The sequence below is a fragment of the Leptonychotes weddellii genome, chromosome 9 (genome assembly GCF_054177405.1).
Source record: "Leptonychotes weddellii isolate Sample4059 chromosome 9, ASM5417740v2, whole genome shotgun sequence".
NCBI classification, from domain to species: domain Eukaryota; kingdom Metazoa; phylum Chordata; class Mammalia; order Carnivora; family Phocidae; genus Leptonychotes; species Leptonychotes weddellii.
In genome coordinates, this window is record NC_138377.1 from 14,437,056 (window position 1) to 14,450,985 (window position 13,930).

Genomic DNA, 13,930 nt, shown 5'->3' on the forward strand with positions numbered 1-13,930 from the left:
TAACAGAATATCAGCTCTCTCCACTGTCTTACTCTAAGGAGAAGAGAGAGGTGAATTCTTGGAGCTCTATTTATTTCCCTCCCAGAAAAAAAAAAAAAAAAAAAGGCAAATATAAGCAGAAAACACCCTGAGAAAAATAGCAAGCAGCAAGCAGGTGAAGATATTTACTCTTTTCAGTTTTCACAATATGTAGACGAGGCACTTAATTTGTGGTCTCAATGTTTTGATGTGGTTCCCGTGTTCACATTTCTGGAGACCTAGGATGTCATTGCCCACCGAATCACAGCATAGCCCCACTGCTGCAGGTAGCCGGCAGACTCAGCACAATGTAAAAGCCATCCGCTGGACCCTGCCACAGAGGCTGGCAACAATATGCAATGCTCTTAGAAGGTAATCACTCCATCATTTAATGCATTATATTTCTTGCTATTGTATAATATTCTCACATTAAGTGATGTTCATTCACAGCTTAGAGTGATTCCTGTCATCTGGGACTTGCCCATTCCAAAACCCAGGGAATTTTAAAGCTTATCAATTGAGTTGTATAGCTTCTATTGGACACACACACACACACACACTCCACATCATCATGTATGCATGGTCAAAAGGAACATATTGATACCTGAGAGATAAGAATCCAAGCTGTCATTGCTCCTTTTTTAGGGACAAGGAAAAAAAAAATTCTTACTGTTTCATTGAATGTTATTTACTGATAGTCTATAAGTCCCTTACAATCAAATTTCTTTTTATTACTTTGTATCTTCCTTTTGTGCTCAGCCCAGTTTCTTGTACCTCTCCCAGCTCAATATTTGTTTGTTAACTACCAAGTTACTTGGAGAAGAGTAAAACACAGGAATTTATGTTATAGTTGATTTTCCACAAGTAGGTATTCTGCAACAAATACAAGTTCCTAGTGGTCTTTAACTGTGCTTTATATATCAAATATGCCCTTAATACAACATTTTGACCTGGATTATGTACAAAATGATGAATTACATCTACACATACTGCTGTGTCATAATTAATTTGTAAAAGATATCTGGAACCATGGTATGGTCACTTTTTGTACAATATTTTTTTTCATTGCATCAAGGCACATTTATTATACCAAATAGAGAAAATATTCAAACCTACTCCAAAGTTTAGACAAAGTCCAACTGTTTCATATGAATGACAGTTGAGTCTTCTTAAAAATTAGTGAAACCCTCATAAAACTCTCTTCCATTCTTCCCTCCTTCCTTTCATCCCTTCCTTCCTAAATGTCCTGTGCCAGGGACTGAATCAATCCATGATAATGTAATAAATAAAGAAGTGTATAGATGTGACTTCCATTAGCTTACTGTCCAATGACAGTGACAGACAAATGAATATGCAATTGCAAAGAAATGTGCTATCAAGCTACTTCCCTTGTGAACAAAGCCAGACAATAAAGGACAGGCCTGATAAGGTTAAGATAAAGCTCTTCAGACACACTTCACACTGTTCTGGTGGCCTGAACACAGTAGTATCTGAGTAGTGAGAGGGTAACTCCAGAGACGCCGTTGATTGCAGACCTGGAAATCATAATCTAGCTTCAACATCCATCATCACAGGACAAGTTCAATTTGTCGCTGTCATGTATGTCACTATGGGAATAACTGTTTTGCTAAGTAGCCAGCATCTGATCAGAGATGAGAAGAGAAGAAGTCAGAGAAAGCAGTTTTTCACTTACTGGCTTGGCTCCTCCTTGACCTAGAAAATTCCATGGAGTACCAGCATAATAGCACTCTGTGACCTGCAAGGGGAAGGATTTCTTAAAGAATCTTTAGGGAGTGTTCCTTATAGTTAGGAGTCTGTTTCTTGTTTTGTCTCTCTCTCTATATATATATATATTTCCCTCTGCTTGTTTAAAAAAAAAAACTATAAAATAAATAAAACACTAAAAAAAAAAGAATCTTTCAAAAGTGTGTCAAAGAGAATGGAAAGAAAGTAAGAGGCCAGGTGAATGGGCATGCAGAGACAGCTGGCTGACCATTTATTTTATCAATGTCAATCCTTCCTGTACATGAATCCTCTGTCTTTCCTGCCATTTGACACGAATGGGACATACAACAGCTTTAGAACTTGACACTGAGCCAAACCCCAAATGGTTTTGAAGAACATCACAGTGAGTTTACTAGGGAAGTCCCTTTGATCAGGTCCCACATAAGTCATTTGCACAGGAACGGTGTCTAGGCCATTATACAAATAAAATAACCGAGACAATAATATTAAGGCTTATGTTGTTAGTTAACTCAAATAAAGCCAATTTGCATATGGTGACCATGTTTTAATAAGAGATCTGCCATTTATGAAACACTCACCTGATGACATAGAATACCTAGTATGCATTATCATATTAAAGCCCTAAACTCCTCTATCTAATAGGCATTTTATTCCTGATTTACAGATGTGAAGCTGAGAACCTCAGAGAGTTTTTGTTTCCAAATAATATAACTAGCAGATGATAGACCGAGGATGTAAACTCTGTTGGTCAGTTCCAGGGTCCATTTTATGTTATTATATAAAGCTGCCTCCCTGAAATGGTATGTAAGACATGACTTCTTCCTCAAGGAATTTGTGATCTTGTCACAGAAATAGAGTCTATGATTGAATATAAATCAGCATTTTTTGTTGAACACCTTTGTGGACAACATACTATGAGTTTTATAAAAATACAGGATAGCCCCTGTCCTTAAAAAGTCTTCTTTAAAAACAACAACAACAACAACAACAACAAATATATAGAGAGAGAGAAAGAGAGAGAAAGAGAGAGAACGCAAGCAGGGTGAGGGGTACAAGGAGAGGGAAAGAGAATCTTAAGCAGGCTCTGTGCTTAACGTGGAGTCCGATGTGGGGCTCAATCTCACAGCCCTGAGATCATGACCTGTGCTGAAATCAAGAGTCCGACGCTTAACCGACTGAACCACTCAGGCGCCCCAAAATGGCTTCTTAAAAGCAAAACCACCATCTCCATATCACCTCACTTCTGCTGGAGGTGACAAATGCTGGTGAGGCTGTGGACTAGTTGAAACTCTTATACGTGGGAATGTACAATGGTGGGAATGAAAATTGGTGCAGCCACTGTGAAAAGTGGTATGGAGGTTCCTTAAGAAAGTAAAAATAGAACTACCGTGTGATCCAGGAATCCCGTTCCTGAGCACATATCTGAAGGAAATAAAATTGCTACCTTGAAGACATCTGTACTCCCATATTCGTTGCAGCATTATTCACAGTGACTATGACATGAAAACAGCGTAAGTGTTCATCATCAGACAGACAGATAATGAAAACATGGTATATTACACAATGGAATAGTATCCAGATGTAAAAAAAAAGAAGGAATACCTGCTATTTGCATCTTTGAGGGCATTCTACTAAGTGAAATAAATCAGACACAGGAAGAAAGAACTGACTTATATGTGGAATCTATAGAGGTTGAACTCATAGAAACCAAGAGTAGATTGGTGGTCTCCCGGGGGTTGGGGAGTAAGGGAAATGGAGAGATACCAATCAGAAAATACAGACTTTCAATTATAAGATGAATAAATTCTGGGGATCTAATGTGCAGCATAGAGACTATAGTTAATATTATGTTGTATCTTGTATACTTGAAATTTGCTAAGAGAGTAGATCTCAATTGTTCTCACCACACACATAAAAATGGTTAAGTGTGTGAGGTAATGGATGTGTTAACTGAGCTAATCGTGGCGGTCATTCTGCAATATGTATATCAAATCATCACGTTGTACACCTTAAACTTACACATTGTATGCCAATTATATCTCAGCAAACCTGGGAAAAAACAAAATAATTTAGCAAAGAAAAAAAAGAAAAGCTCAGAAAAAGTGAGAACTTAGATACCATCTAACCTTTCATTTTACTGATGGGGCCCCACTACCTAACAGGTAAGTGCAATACCCAAGTTCATCTGGCCCTTTATTGGCAAAGCAGGATAGGAAGCTGGTAGTAGGGGTGGTGGTCAAGGGAGTTGTGTGTGACCAGTGCAGGAAGCCTGGCTCTCAGGACCCTTTACTTGAGATTTAACATTCTGTGACTGATGTCTTAAAATCCTTAACAATTTTATCTTTAAGCAGTGCTTTGTAAAGTGAAGTCCAAGGGGACAAAGGGGCATGTGCTGGGGCTTGGAGCCTCAAATGTGATTCTTCATCCTGCTGACTCCCCCTCTCCAGGACCAGATCCCAGTGGCCTGCCTCATGGGTCTCAGAGAACCAGCCAGCCTCCCCCTTTCTGCTCCTGCCCTTCACTCCTGGAAGAGAGCTCAGTGGGGTCTCTGGGAGGGTCAAGGTAAGTTTTATACCCCATACCATGTTTCAGGCCAGGGTGTGGGGGTGGCCCTCTCCATCCCAGGCTGGCAGATCCATGTTGTATTCAATGGGTGGCTAAGCAGGTTTACGCTTCTTGTCCACTCGTCCACCTTGCTCCCAGTTGCAATCTCTTGAGGTTCACAGGCCTGGCATGGATTGTCGCAGCAGCCTTCTGGGAAGAGAAGATTCAGTGTGTTATCTGGCAGGAGGGGAGACCCTGGGAGGTGGTAAGACTTGCTTTGCTCCTGGGTCATATGGAGCACCCTCAGGCACCTATAAAGTTTTGCACTTGCTGGGTGAGTATCCTGGTGCCTAAGAGAGTATGAAGTTAAACGAACAATGACAAACACCATGACATGTTTGAACAAGGGACTCCACATTTTTATTTTGCACTGGGCTTGGCAAATTAAGTAGCCAACTTTGGTTACTATTCATTGATTGCTTAGTGCATGCCAAGTACTGGTGCTAAGTACTCTACATGAATTCACAGCATTCAACCATTATACTATTACTGAGACACTGTTATTAGCCAAACTCTATGAATAAAGAAATCTAGGTTTGAAGAGGTTAAGTCAACATGCCTATGATCACACCACTAGTGACTAAAGCCTCAGCTTTGGTCTATGGGATCCCATAGTCCATATTTTTAACAGCTATGCATTGTTGCCTCCATCCTGCCTGGCTTTGGGTGAACACAGTGCTTCCTTAGCCCCTCCATGCCAGGCTCCTTGATGCTGCCATGGGAGGCAGAAGTAAAGCAGGCTCTGTAGTGAGCAAACACGTGAAGCAGATAAAACGTTCCTGATGTCTACGATGTGTGGTGGGGGGAGGCAGAGTTTTGATCCATAGGAATCCCTCTGTGCAGAGTTTCTGCATTTTTCCCACACAAGATTTATATATTTTTTTTTTTTAAGATTTACATTTTCTATGCATCCAACAAGGCAGTAACCCTGTGTTAGCTGACTATATCCCCCCTTTCATTTTCTGCTAGAAGAACTATATTTTAAGATCACTAATCCTAACATGGAGTTCATGCACTCCTGAGTGCATAAAACATAATTTTGAATGATGACATAAGGAAGAATGCGAGCAGTTGTGTCTTTAACCCAAATCCTATAAACCACATATCAGTAAATGTGTAAGCATTCTTTTTTGATTGAAGGGCGAATGGGATTTCCATATCCTGGCTAGAAACAGCATCATCCCATTCTCAGAATGCATCTGCAAAGAGATTCCACTATGAGCATGGTGGAAGTGAAAGGCAGCTCTCGAAAATCACAAATGTGATTAGACATCCTTTACCCTTCTCTATATCATTGTATCTACTCCTCTGGCCAAAAGTAAGTCATCCAGCCTCCACGCCATACCGTTTCTGTTCCCCAAACATGACCAGGATGCTTGCAAACATCTGGCTCCTCATCTCTGTTATTGCGATTTCATCTGTTGGGAGAAAATGACTCCAACACACGAGCTTTCCCTCCCTACTTCTCTGTCCCCCAAAATGCTCATTTACGGAGGAGCAGGCTTCATTCTCTAAATGATTCCGCTTGGCAGGTGGAGATTGCAGCGCCAGTTATGTTAATGATTTCTGAGGTGACGCTGAGGCCTCAGAGGCTGCTTGACAGAACAGCTAGCAGGAAACTAATGAGTATCCCAGCACGACCCTGGACCATTCAAAGGAGGGGGTTTCTCGGAGAGAGGGAGGGAAATAAATTAGAGACCTCAGCCTCTGGTAAAAATATCAGTGAAGGCCCTTAATGGAGTCGAGAAAAGAAAATTAATCACCCATAATGACTGGGGTGTGTGCGAATATCTGATTTAATTCCTTTTATAAATATTTTTCCACAGAATGATGCATGGCGTTCGAGAGGGTTGAGAAGCACAAACTGAACTTGATTTAATCATGAGATGAGCCGAGTGGGTGGAAGTGACAACAATTACAGGAATATGTACTTGGGAAAGGCATTCTTTTTTCTAACGCACTTGTGCTAATCTTGGCTGGAAGTGCACAGAATTCTGTGGTGAAGAATGTACCTCAGAATTCATGATCTTAAGTCCTGGAGATAGTCCATTAACAATTGGCAAATTAAAATATACTTACATAAGCACTAACCTAATATTGGATTTTTAGTAAAGAAGAACAGTTGAAACATATAATTTCCTAGTCACTGGGCTCTGATATGTAATGTTCTTCATTCAAGTAAAATAAAAACAGGATGGATAATCCTTTAAATGTTGAATAGTAAAGCTGATAGGAAAAAAAAAATGTTTTCTGAAGAAAGCATGTTTTTTCTGCTCTGAGGTTTAACAAGAGAAAAGCATCTTAGTAAAAAAAAAAATATTCATATGAGTCATAGGAAATATAAAGTCACCTGACAGTGTGAAACAAACAAAAAGGCATGGGGCTGGTTATTACTTGTCAGGCATTAAAGAACTAATTCTTTAGTTAAATATCTTCCTGAATTTTTACCAAATCAGTTAATTTTCTTGTCCTTCAGTAAGGGCTTATTTAATCCAAGTCTCTATTTTCCAGTCCCTCAATTAAGAAATTAATCAAGATTAATGCTCAAAAGTCTACAAGTTTCAATTTGCTACAGTCTTAGTGACAGATGGGGAATTATTATATAGGGAAGTTACTCCCAGAATAATTCGCCAAGCAAGGATTCTCATCCCTCTCCTGTTGTCCAGACCATTTCAGCAAAGGGCCAGAAGCTGTCTGGGGAGAGGAATATATCCCGACCCTCCACTTTATTCACACTTCAGAAGCATGTGAGCTTGGAAAACCACTTAACTTCTCTGTGCTTTATTTTTATTATCTGTTTTTTTGTTTGTTTTTACAAAAAGGTGGTAGTGAGTTATATTAGCTTGAAATGTTATAAAGAGAATTTGTAAACTAAAGTACTTTGCAATGGAATTCTTTCACAAAGGAAATGTACCAAAATAAAGTGTGCAAAGCCAAGGTAATGTAATAGTTTGACAATAATGGGATAGGTAGGATTGGAGCTGCTCCTTTCAAGGAGCAGAGTGGGGAATTCTCATTCCTTGGAGGCACTTAAATATTCAGATGTAGGGTCACCATCACTAACACTTACAATAACTTTTCTGCTATAGGCAGCTGAATGGTACCAAACTACATCAGAGTGCAGCACTGTTCCCATCCTAAATGCTACTGCAGAAGCTGGGGGGCCAGAGAGTGGTGTCAGCCTCTGTACTCACTCCATTTGGCAAAGATTGGTGAATAGGAGAGGGATGTAACCCAGAAATAACAAGCCTACCAAAAGTTGTCCAAGCATTTATCATCACTCTGATCTCTGAGACAATGGACACCAGACACTACCTCAGGCAGACTTAATGTCAGGACAGCCCTCTCCCACCAAAATGACTTCTTCCAAAAGCAGGAAGGTAAAATATATTTCACCTAAAAGCCGATCCATCTCGATGCCGTGTCAGCTGATGCTGAGGCAGTAAGGATCCTGTAATTGACATACTTGTCTCAAATTTACATTGCATAGCATTTCACTAAATGTGTATCCCTATTTTATATTAAGATATTATTCCCAATTAATCTGAACATAAGAATTATCTAGGATGCTTACTAAAACACAGATTCCTGAACCCCTTTCGCAGAGATTCAGATAAGGTCAGCATCTGCTTCAAATATGCATTTTTAAGCATACAAGCAACTCAGAGGATTCGTCTGACGAGTCAAGTTGTGGTAATTTCTGCTAGGTATTGGAAAACAGACAAATATGATTTGATTCAATCCTTGGAAGACCCCACTACATTTAGAGAGAGAGATATATAAATATCTGCTTAATAAATAATTCCTGGAGCTAAGCTAAAGGTTCAGGGTACAGAGAATACAATGGAGATGTTAGCGAGTTTCATCAGAGAAGAGGGGGCAGAAGGCAGAACTTACACAGAAAACATGAACATTTTATTTGAATAATAATAATTTTAATTTAATATTAATAATAATTTTAACCTCTTGGATTGTTTCTGATTTCTCTTTTTATATTGATGATTTGATTCCTCCTACTTTTGAACATTTCAAGAGCATTTTTTTGCTTTATTTTCTATCTTATATATACATAAGACATATATATTTAATGATATATACTTAATTATATACATAATATACTTAATTATGTACTTATAATTAAGTATACATCATTAAGAAATCCTCAATTATGTAACTTTTTTGTGTACTCTTTATTGTAAACATTTCTATGTTACATATGTTTATGATTTTATAAATCTACTTAAGAAAATCGGCATGTGTTCAAATCCATTACTCTTTAGCAGGATAATGCTTTGAGGTAAGGGAGATGTTCCCTTATTGCTCTAACCTCAACATTAAATATTTTAATGCCTTATTTTTGGCCAAAAAGTGATATTTTCTATTTTATTTTAATTTGCAGGTCTTGTAAGCATTAGTGGGAATAAATTGTATATGCTTATTTGGTCATTTGTAGTTTTTACTTTATAAGTTTTATATTCATGACTGATAGATTTTTGAAATAGGGAAATCAGCTAGAAGATTTCCTTATTGTATTTGAGAACCTATAGAATTCTCTAAACCTTATCCTGGGGAACATGACCGTGTGCCCTTAAATGTATATTTGTGTGTGCAGACGGACATACTGCATTCCAGTTATAGTTTAAGAAAATATTTTAACAGCCTAGTAAAACGCAAACAATTTTCCCCATTGTTGCTTAGGTATTTACTGTCTTGTGTTGGAAGATTGTATACAGTCCATAGTAATGTGCAATTAACTATACATTGGTCTGTGAACCTTCTCTTAGATTTTTCAACCTGTCAGCTAATGCTTTGACTGCCGATAACATGACCTTGCAATACTTACACAGTCTTGTCACAGGTGAATGCAGGCATCTATAAGATTAGGCTCAGGAAACGGAGTCTTAGATGAGTAAAAGAGAGAGAAGGCTTACGGCCTGAGAGGGGACACACAAAGCGAAAGCTGTTAATGCTTAGAATGCGTAAGGGGAGCTTACCTCCTGTTTCTGTGAGTTCACCACCTCTTTCTGCAGTGATAAATTATATGCCAGGTCAACTGCAGTGGTTGTGATCCAAATAAGACAAGACAAGCATTCAGCTCTTGAACAAGAAGTTTTGTGATTAACTGGTTTGGTCTGCAGTTTATAAGAAACATTACATGTAAAGGGTCCTGAAATAAAGGACAAATTATGAAGTGATGATGCTCAGTATTTATAATTACCATTTTATTCCTTACAACACTTTTACAACCTCTGTCCTCAAGAAGTTGCTATTAGCTGATGCTCTAGAAAAATCATGGAATTCTTGAGAAAGAAGGAATGGAGAATTTACCTTGGTTCTGGTCTTATTTTAAAATATGAGATAGGGGCGCCTGGGTGGCTCAGTCGGTTAAGTGGCTGACTCTGATTGTGGCTCAGGATCTCGGGGACATAGAATTGAGACCTGCATTGGGCTTTATGCTCAGCAAGAATTCTGCTAGAGACTCTCTCTCTTCCTCTGCAACCTTCCCCTGCTCACACACACTCTCATTTTCCCTCTCTCTCTAAATGAATTAATAAAATATTAAAAAATAAAATAAAATATGAGATAAATATGAATCTGAAAGGTAGCATGATTGTCCAGGGTGACACAGAAAGGGAGATGCAGACCCAATATTGGCAAAAAGATTTTCCTGATTCCCAACACAGTGTCATTTCTACCCTACCACAATTTACAGTGTTCTGATATGCATATATTAAAATATCAAATATTATTGAGCAACTATTATGTGGTAAAAAATTAAATAAGGCACCATCTTATTTTGATTGTTTGGGCTCTTCAAAAATGTGTAACCTCTACAACCCAACATTATCAGGTAGTGGGAAATGGCATGGTTTTCTGATATCTAGGTCCCTAAATAATCACTGAGTGGAAGAAGTTGAACTTTTTACTGAAATGTTTTGGTGGTCCATAATGCAGATCCAAGCAAATTCCTGTAGGTTACTTTTACACAGAATGCTAATGTAATACATACTGGAAGCCATTAGTTTCTAGAAGTGTCAACCTATTCTCCCTTTCACAGAAATTATAAGCCGTCTTCCAAAATTCACATACCCCATAAGTAAGCAACTACTTTTCCTAAAGGAAATTTAGTTACCTTTCTGGTTTTGTCATCTAGATGGAACCCCTGTTAGCAGTGCCTACCTGAAAGGACCATTTTGCACCTCCATTTCCAAGTCTACGTGTAGAAGGGCCATTACTTATTTCCTTTTAACGAAAGTGACCAAACCGAACACAGAGAACTCCCCAAACTCCAGGGGACTTTATGGGAAAGAACTGCCCACTCGTAACTCAGGCTGGCTGAGGAGGCTGACCTCACCTTCCATCACCATGAGCTTCCAGTCATCTATGCAATGAAGTGTGACAACAGCTTTAATAGCATGTGAAAACATTTTATTATGGGGTCATTAATTTGTCCTGCTGGCTATGTGATATTCTCCATATGCTACATGGGAAAGTGCCCTTCTGCTCTGAGGTCTTTCCTGATGAGCATGCCTGCTCTACAGGGTGGAGCTCTAAAGGGCACCCTTTTCCCTGCTCTGTCCTTGGCAGAGACCAGCCATCATTTCATCATTCCATCATTTCCTTTATGCATGGAAGAGTGGAATGTCATGGAATTAAGTCCTGCAGTTGTGCATTTTCTTTTACTACCCAGATAGTTGCCAAGCCGTGGCTTTTGAGGGCCTAGTCAATGGATTTAAAAGCATTATTATCAGGAGATTCATTTTTAGCATACAGAAATAAAAAAGAAAAAAGGCTCCATTAATTTTAGAAAAGGGTCTGTGAGAATATGCATGGGCTAAAAAGACACATGACTACACAGATTGCTATTTATTATCCATATCAGACAAATAAAATTTGCACACTAATGTAGTAACCTGAAGGAAAAATAAATAACTCTCAAGCCTCAGTTTGTAAAAATATATACTGTGTATGTTAATGTATAATGATGTCATTTCAGTATATTTTGAGATCCAAAAAACTTTTAATCACAGTTTTTGTGAATAATCATATACCTCATTTATTCAACCAGTGTTAATAAATAGCACATTGAGTTCTGGGGTTTACACTCGATAGAGAGCAGGGCAGGCAGAAGGTAAATACCTATGGTTTTGGTGTTCAGTAGCTCCCTGATTGCAGTATTGAACTATGGAATTTCTTAACAAATAGATGATGAATACATACACATTATAGATAGAAGAAACAGATATATTGTTTTTTAATTATTTGTGTAAGTGTGTAAATAATACAAACATTTGCAAAAAATTGTAGTGCATTGAGGGATGGAGAATCGGCCCCCAAGAAGCCAAATTTTGTTCTACTACCTGAAAGAGGGTACTAATTTTAAAAGGAAGGAAGGGGGCCGCATGGAGGTTATAATGCCAGTTTTCTGTGGGTGAAAGAGATGACTAAGGCATTAACCAAGTTTAATTTCCAGGTTTTAAGGATTCTACTATAGTTATGTAAGATGTTAACATTAAAGGATGTTGGATGAGTGACATATGGAATATGGGATATTTTTGGAACTTTTTGATAAGTTTAAAAGCAGCTTCAAATATATGTTTAATAGAAAATAAATAAGACAGGATTTTGTGTTGTTAGTTGCGGTCAGGAGAATTCGAAAATGACCCCCAAGATTTCCCACCCCCTGATATACAGACCTACATAATCCATGGAACTTTAAATATAATAGATTTTACTCCCATAATTAGGCTATGTTATTTGGTAGAGTTGACCTTAAGATGAGGAGATTATCTGGGTGGGCCTGACCTAATCATGTGAGCCTATTAAAAGCAGAGAGCTTTGTGATTCATTACACAAAAGTAAGTCAGAGACTCAAAATGGAGAAAGGGATTTTATGCACTATTGTTGGCTTGAAGATGGAGGCGACTGTGTGTTAAGGAAAACACACAACTTTTAGATGCCAAAAGCAACCCCTGCCTTCCAGCCAGATAGGAAACAGGGATCTCAGTCTTAGAACCAAAAAACCTGAATTCTACCAACAGCAAGAATGAGCTTGGAAGTATGTTTGTCCCCAGAAACTCTAGATAATAATTCAGCCAGGATAACACCTTAGTTTTCACTTTGTGCTACCCTACGCTGAGAACACTCATTCTATGCCAAATTTTAAGTTTGTGGTAATTTGCTACACAACAATAGAAAACCCAGTCTTGCCTAAGTAAGATACTAAAGTCCTTTTGGAGAAAACTTTCCCTCGATAGCTATTACATATGTCTAAAATCCATTATAAATTTCCTTGATGGTTCTTATACAACAAATGGCTCCAAACATTTGATCCATGATTATCCAGTCTGCTACAGAGACTGCCTTTCTCTGACTTCCTACTTCAAGTAAAGCTTGTTGGGCAACCACATCATATCCTTCTATAAAATAAAGCATGTTACTTCTAATTTCAAGAAGGATAGGATTAAAAATGTCTCCTAAGACCCCAAAACATTTTTTTCCTTAAAAGTAGTCTTCAAAAAAAATTTAAAAATCGAAAGATATGCACAGAAGTGTTATTATTGAAACTAGGAAATGTCTAATACCCATACCATAATATAAGTAGATGGATAGTACGTGGAGGAGTGGGAATCCATTAGCAGAACTGGTCCAGAACTGTGTGCCCTTGGAAGGAGAGGATGATGACAAACTGCAACCCTCAGAAATGGAGGCACCAGACACCAAGAGAGGCAGGGTGATCCAGACGATGGAAAGAAGAAACTATTTTGAAAGGGAATGAAAAGAACAATTAAACTTTCCTGTCCCAGCCCACCCTATTTTGTTAGGCAATTAGTCTCCCTACCTCAGGTACCTTTAATAGAGAAATTAATGTGGACGCTCTGAACTCAGGACCACCAGACATGAGAAAGTTGAAAATAAAGAATTATAACCCCTGGGTAAGAGGGTGAAAGATCCCCTTCAGCAAAGACTGAACAGTTCCAGACAAAGTAACAATATGACATTTTGCATTTTGAACAAAAGTCCAGCCGACTGCCTGACCACCCTACCAGTCAAAAGTCTCAACCCGGGCGCCTGGGTGGCTCAGTCGTTTAGCGTCTGCCTTCAGCTCAGGTCATGATCCCAGGGTCCCGGGATCGAGTCCCACATCGGGCTCCCTGCTCCGCGGGAAGCCTGCTTCTCCCTCTCCCAGTCCCCCTGCTTGTGTTCCCGCTCTCGCTGTCTCTCTCTCTGTCAAATAAATAAATAAAATCTTTAAAAACAAAACAAAAAAACAAAAGTCTCAGCCCAATCAGAATTTGTGTTTCAAACTTGTAAAAGTGAATGCACAATAAAAATAGCAGTATTTTTGAAGAAAAGCCCTAGCAAGAGATCAGAGGTCAATAAAAAGAAACAGAGACTAGTACTTCAGAGACAATGTAGAGAACAGAAGAAAACTTCAATTTACCATCTTTTTTTTTTAAAGATTTTATTTATTTATTTGACAGAGAGAGAGATAGTGAGAGCAGGAACACAAGCAGAGGGACTGGGAGAGGAAGAAACAGGCTTTCTGCCTGAGCAGGGA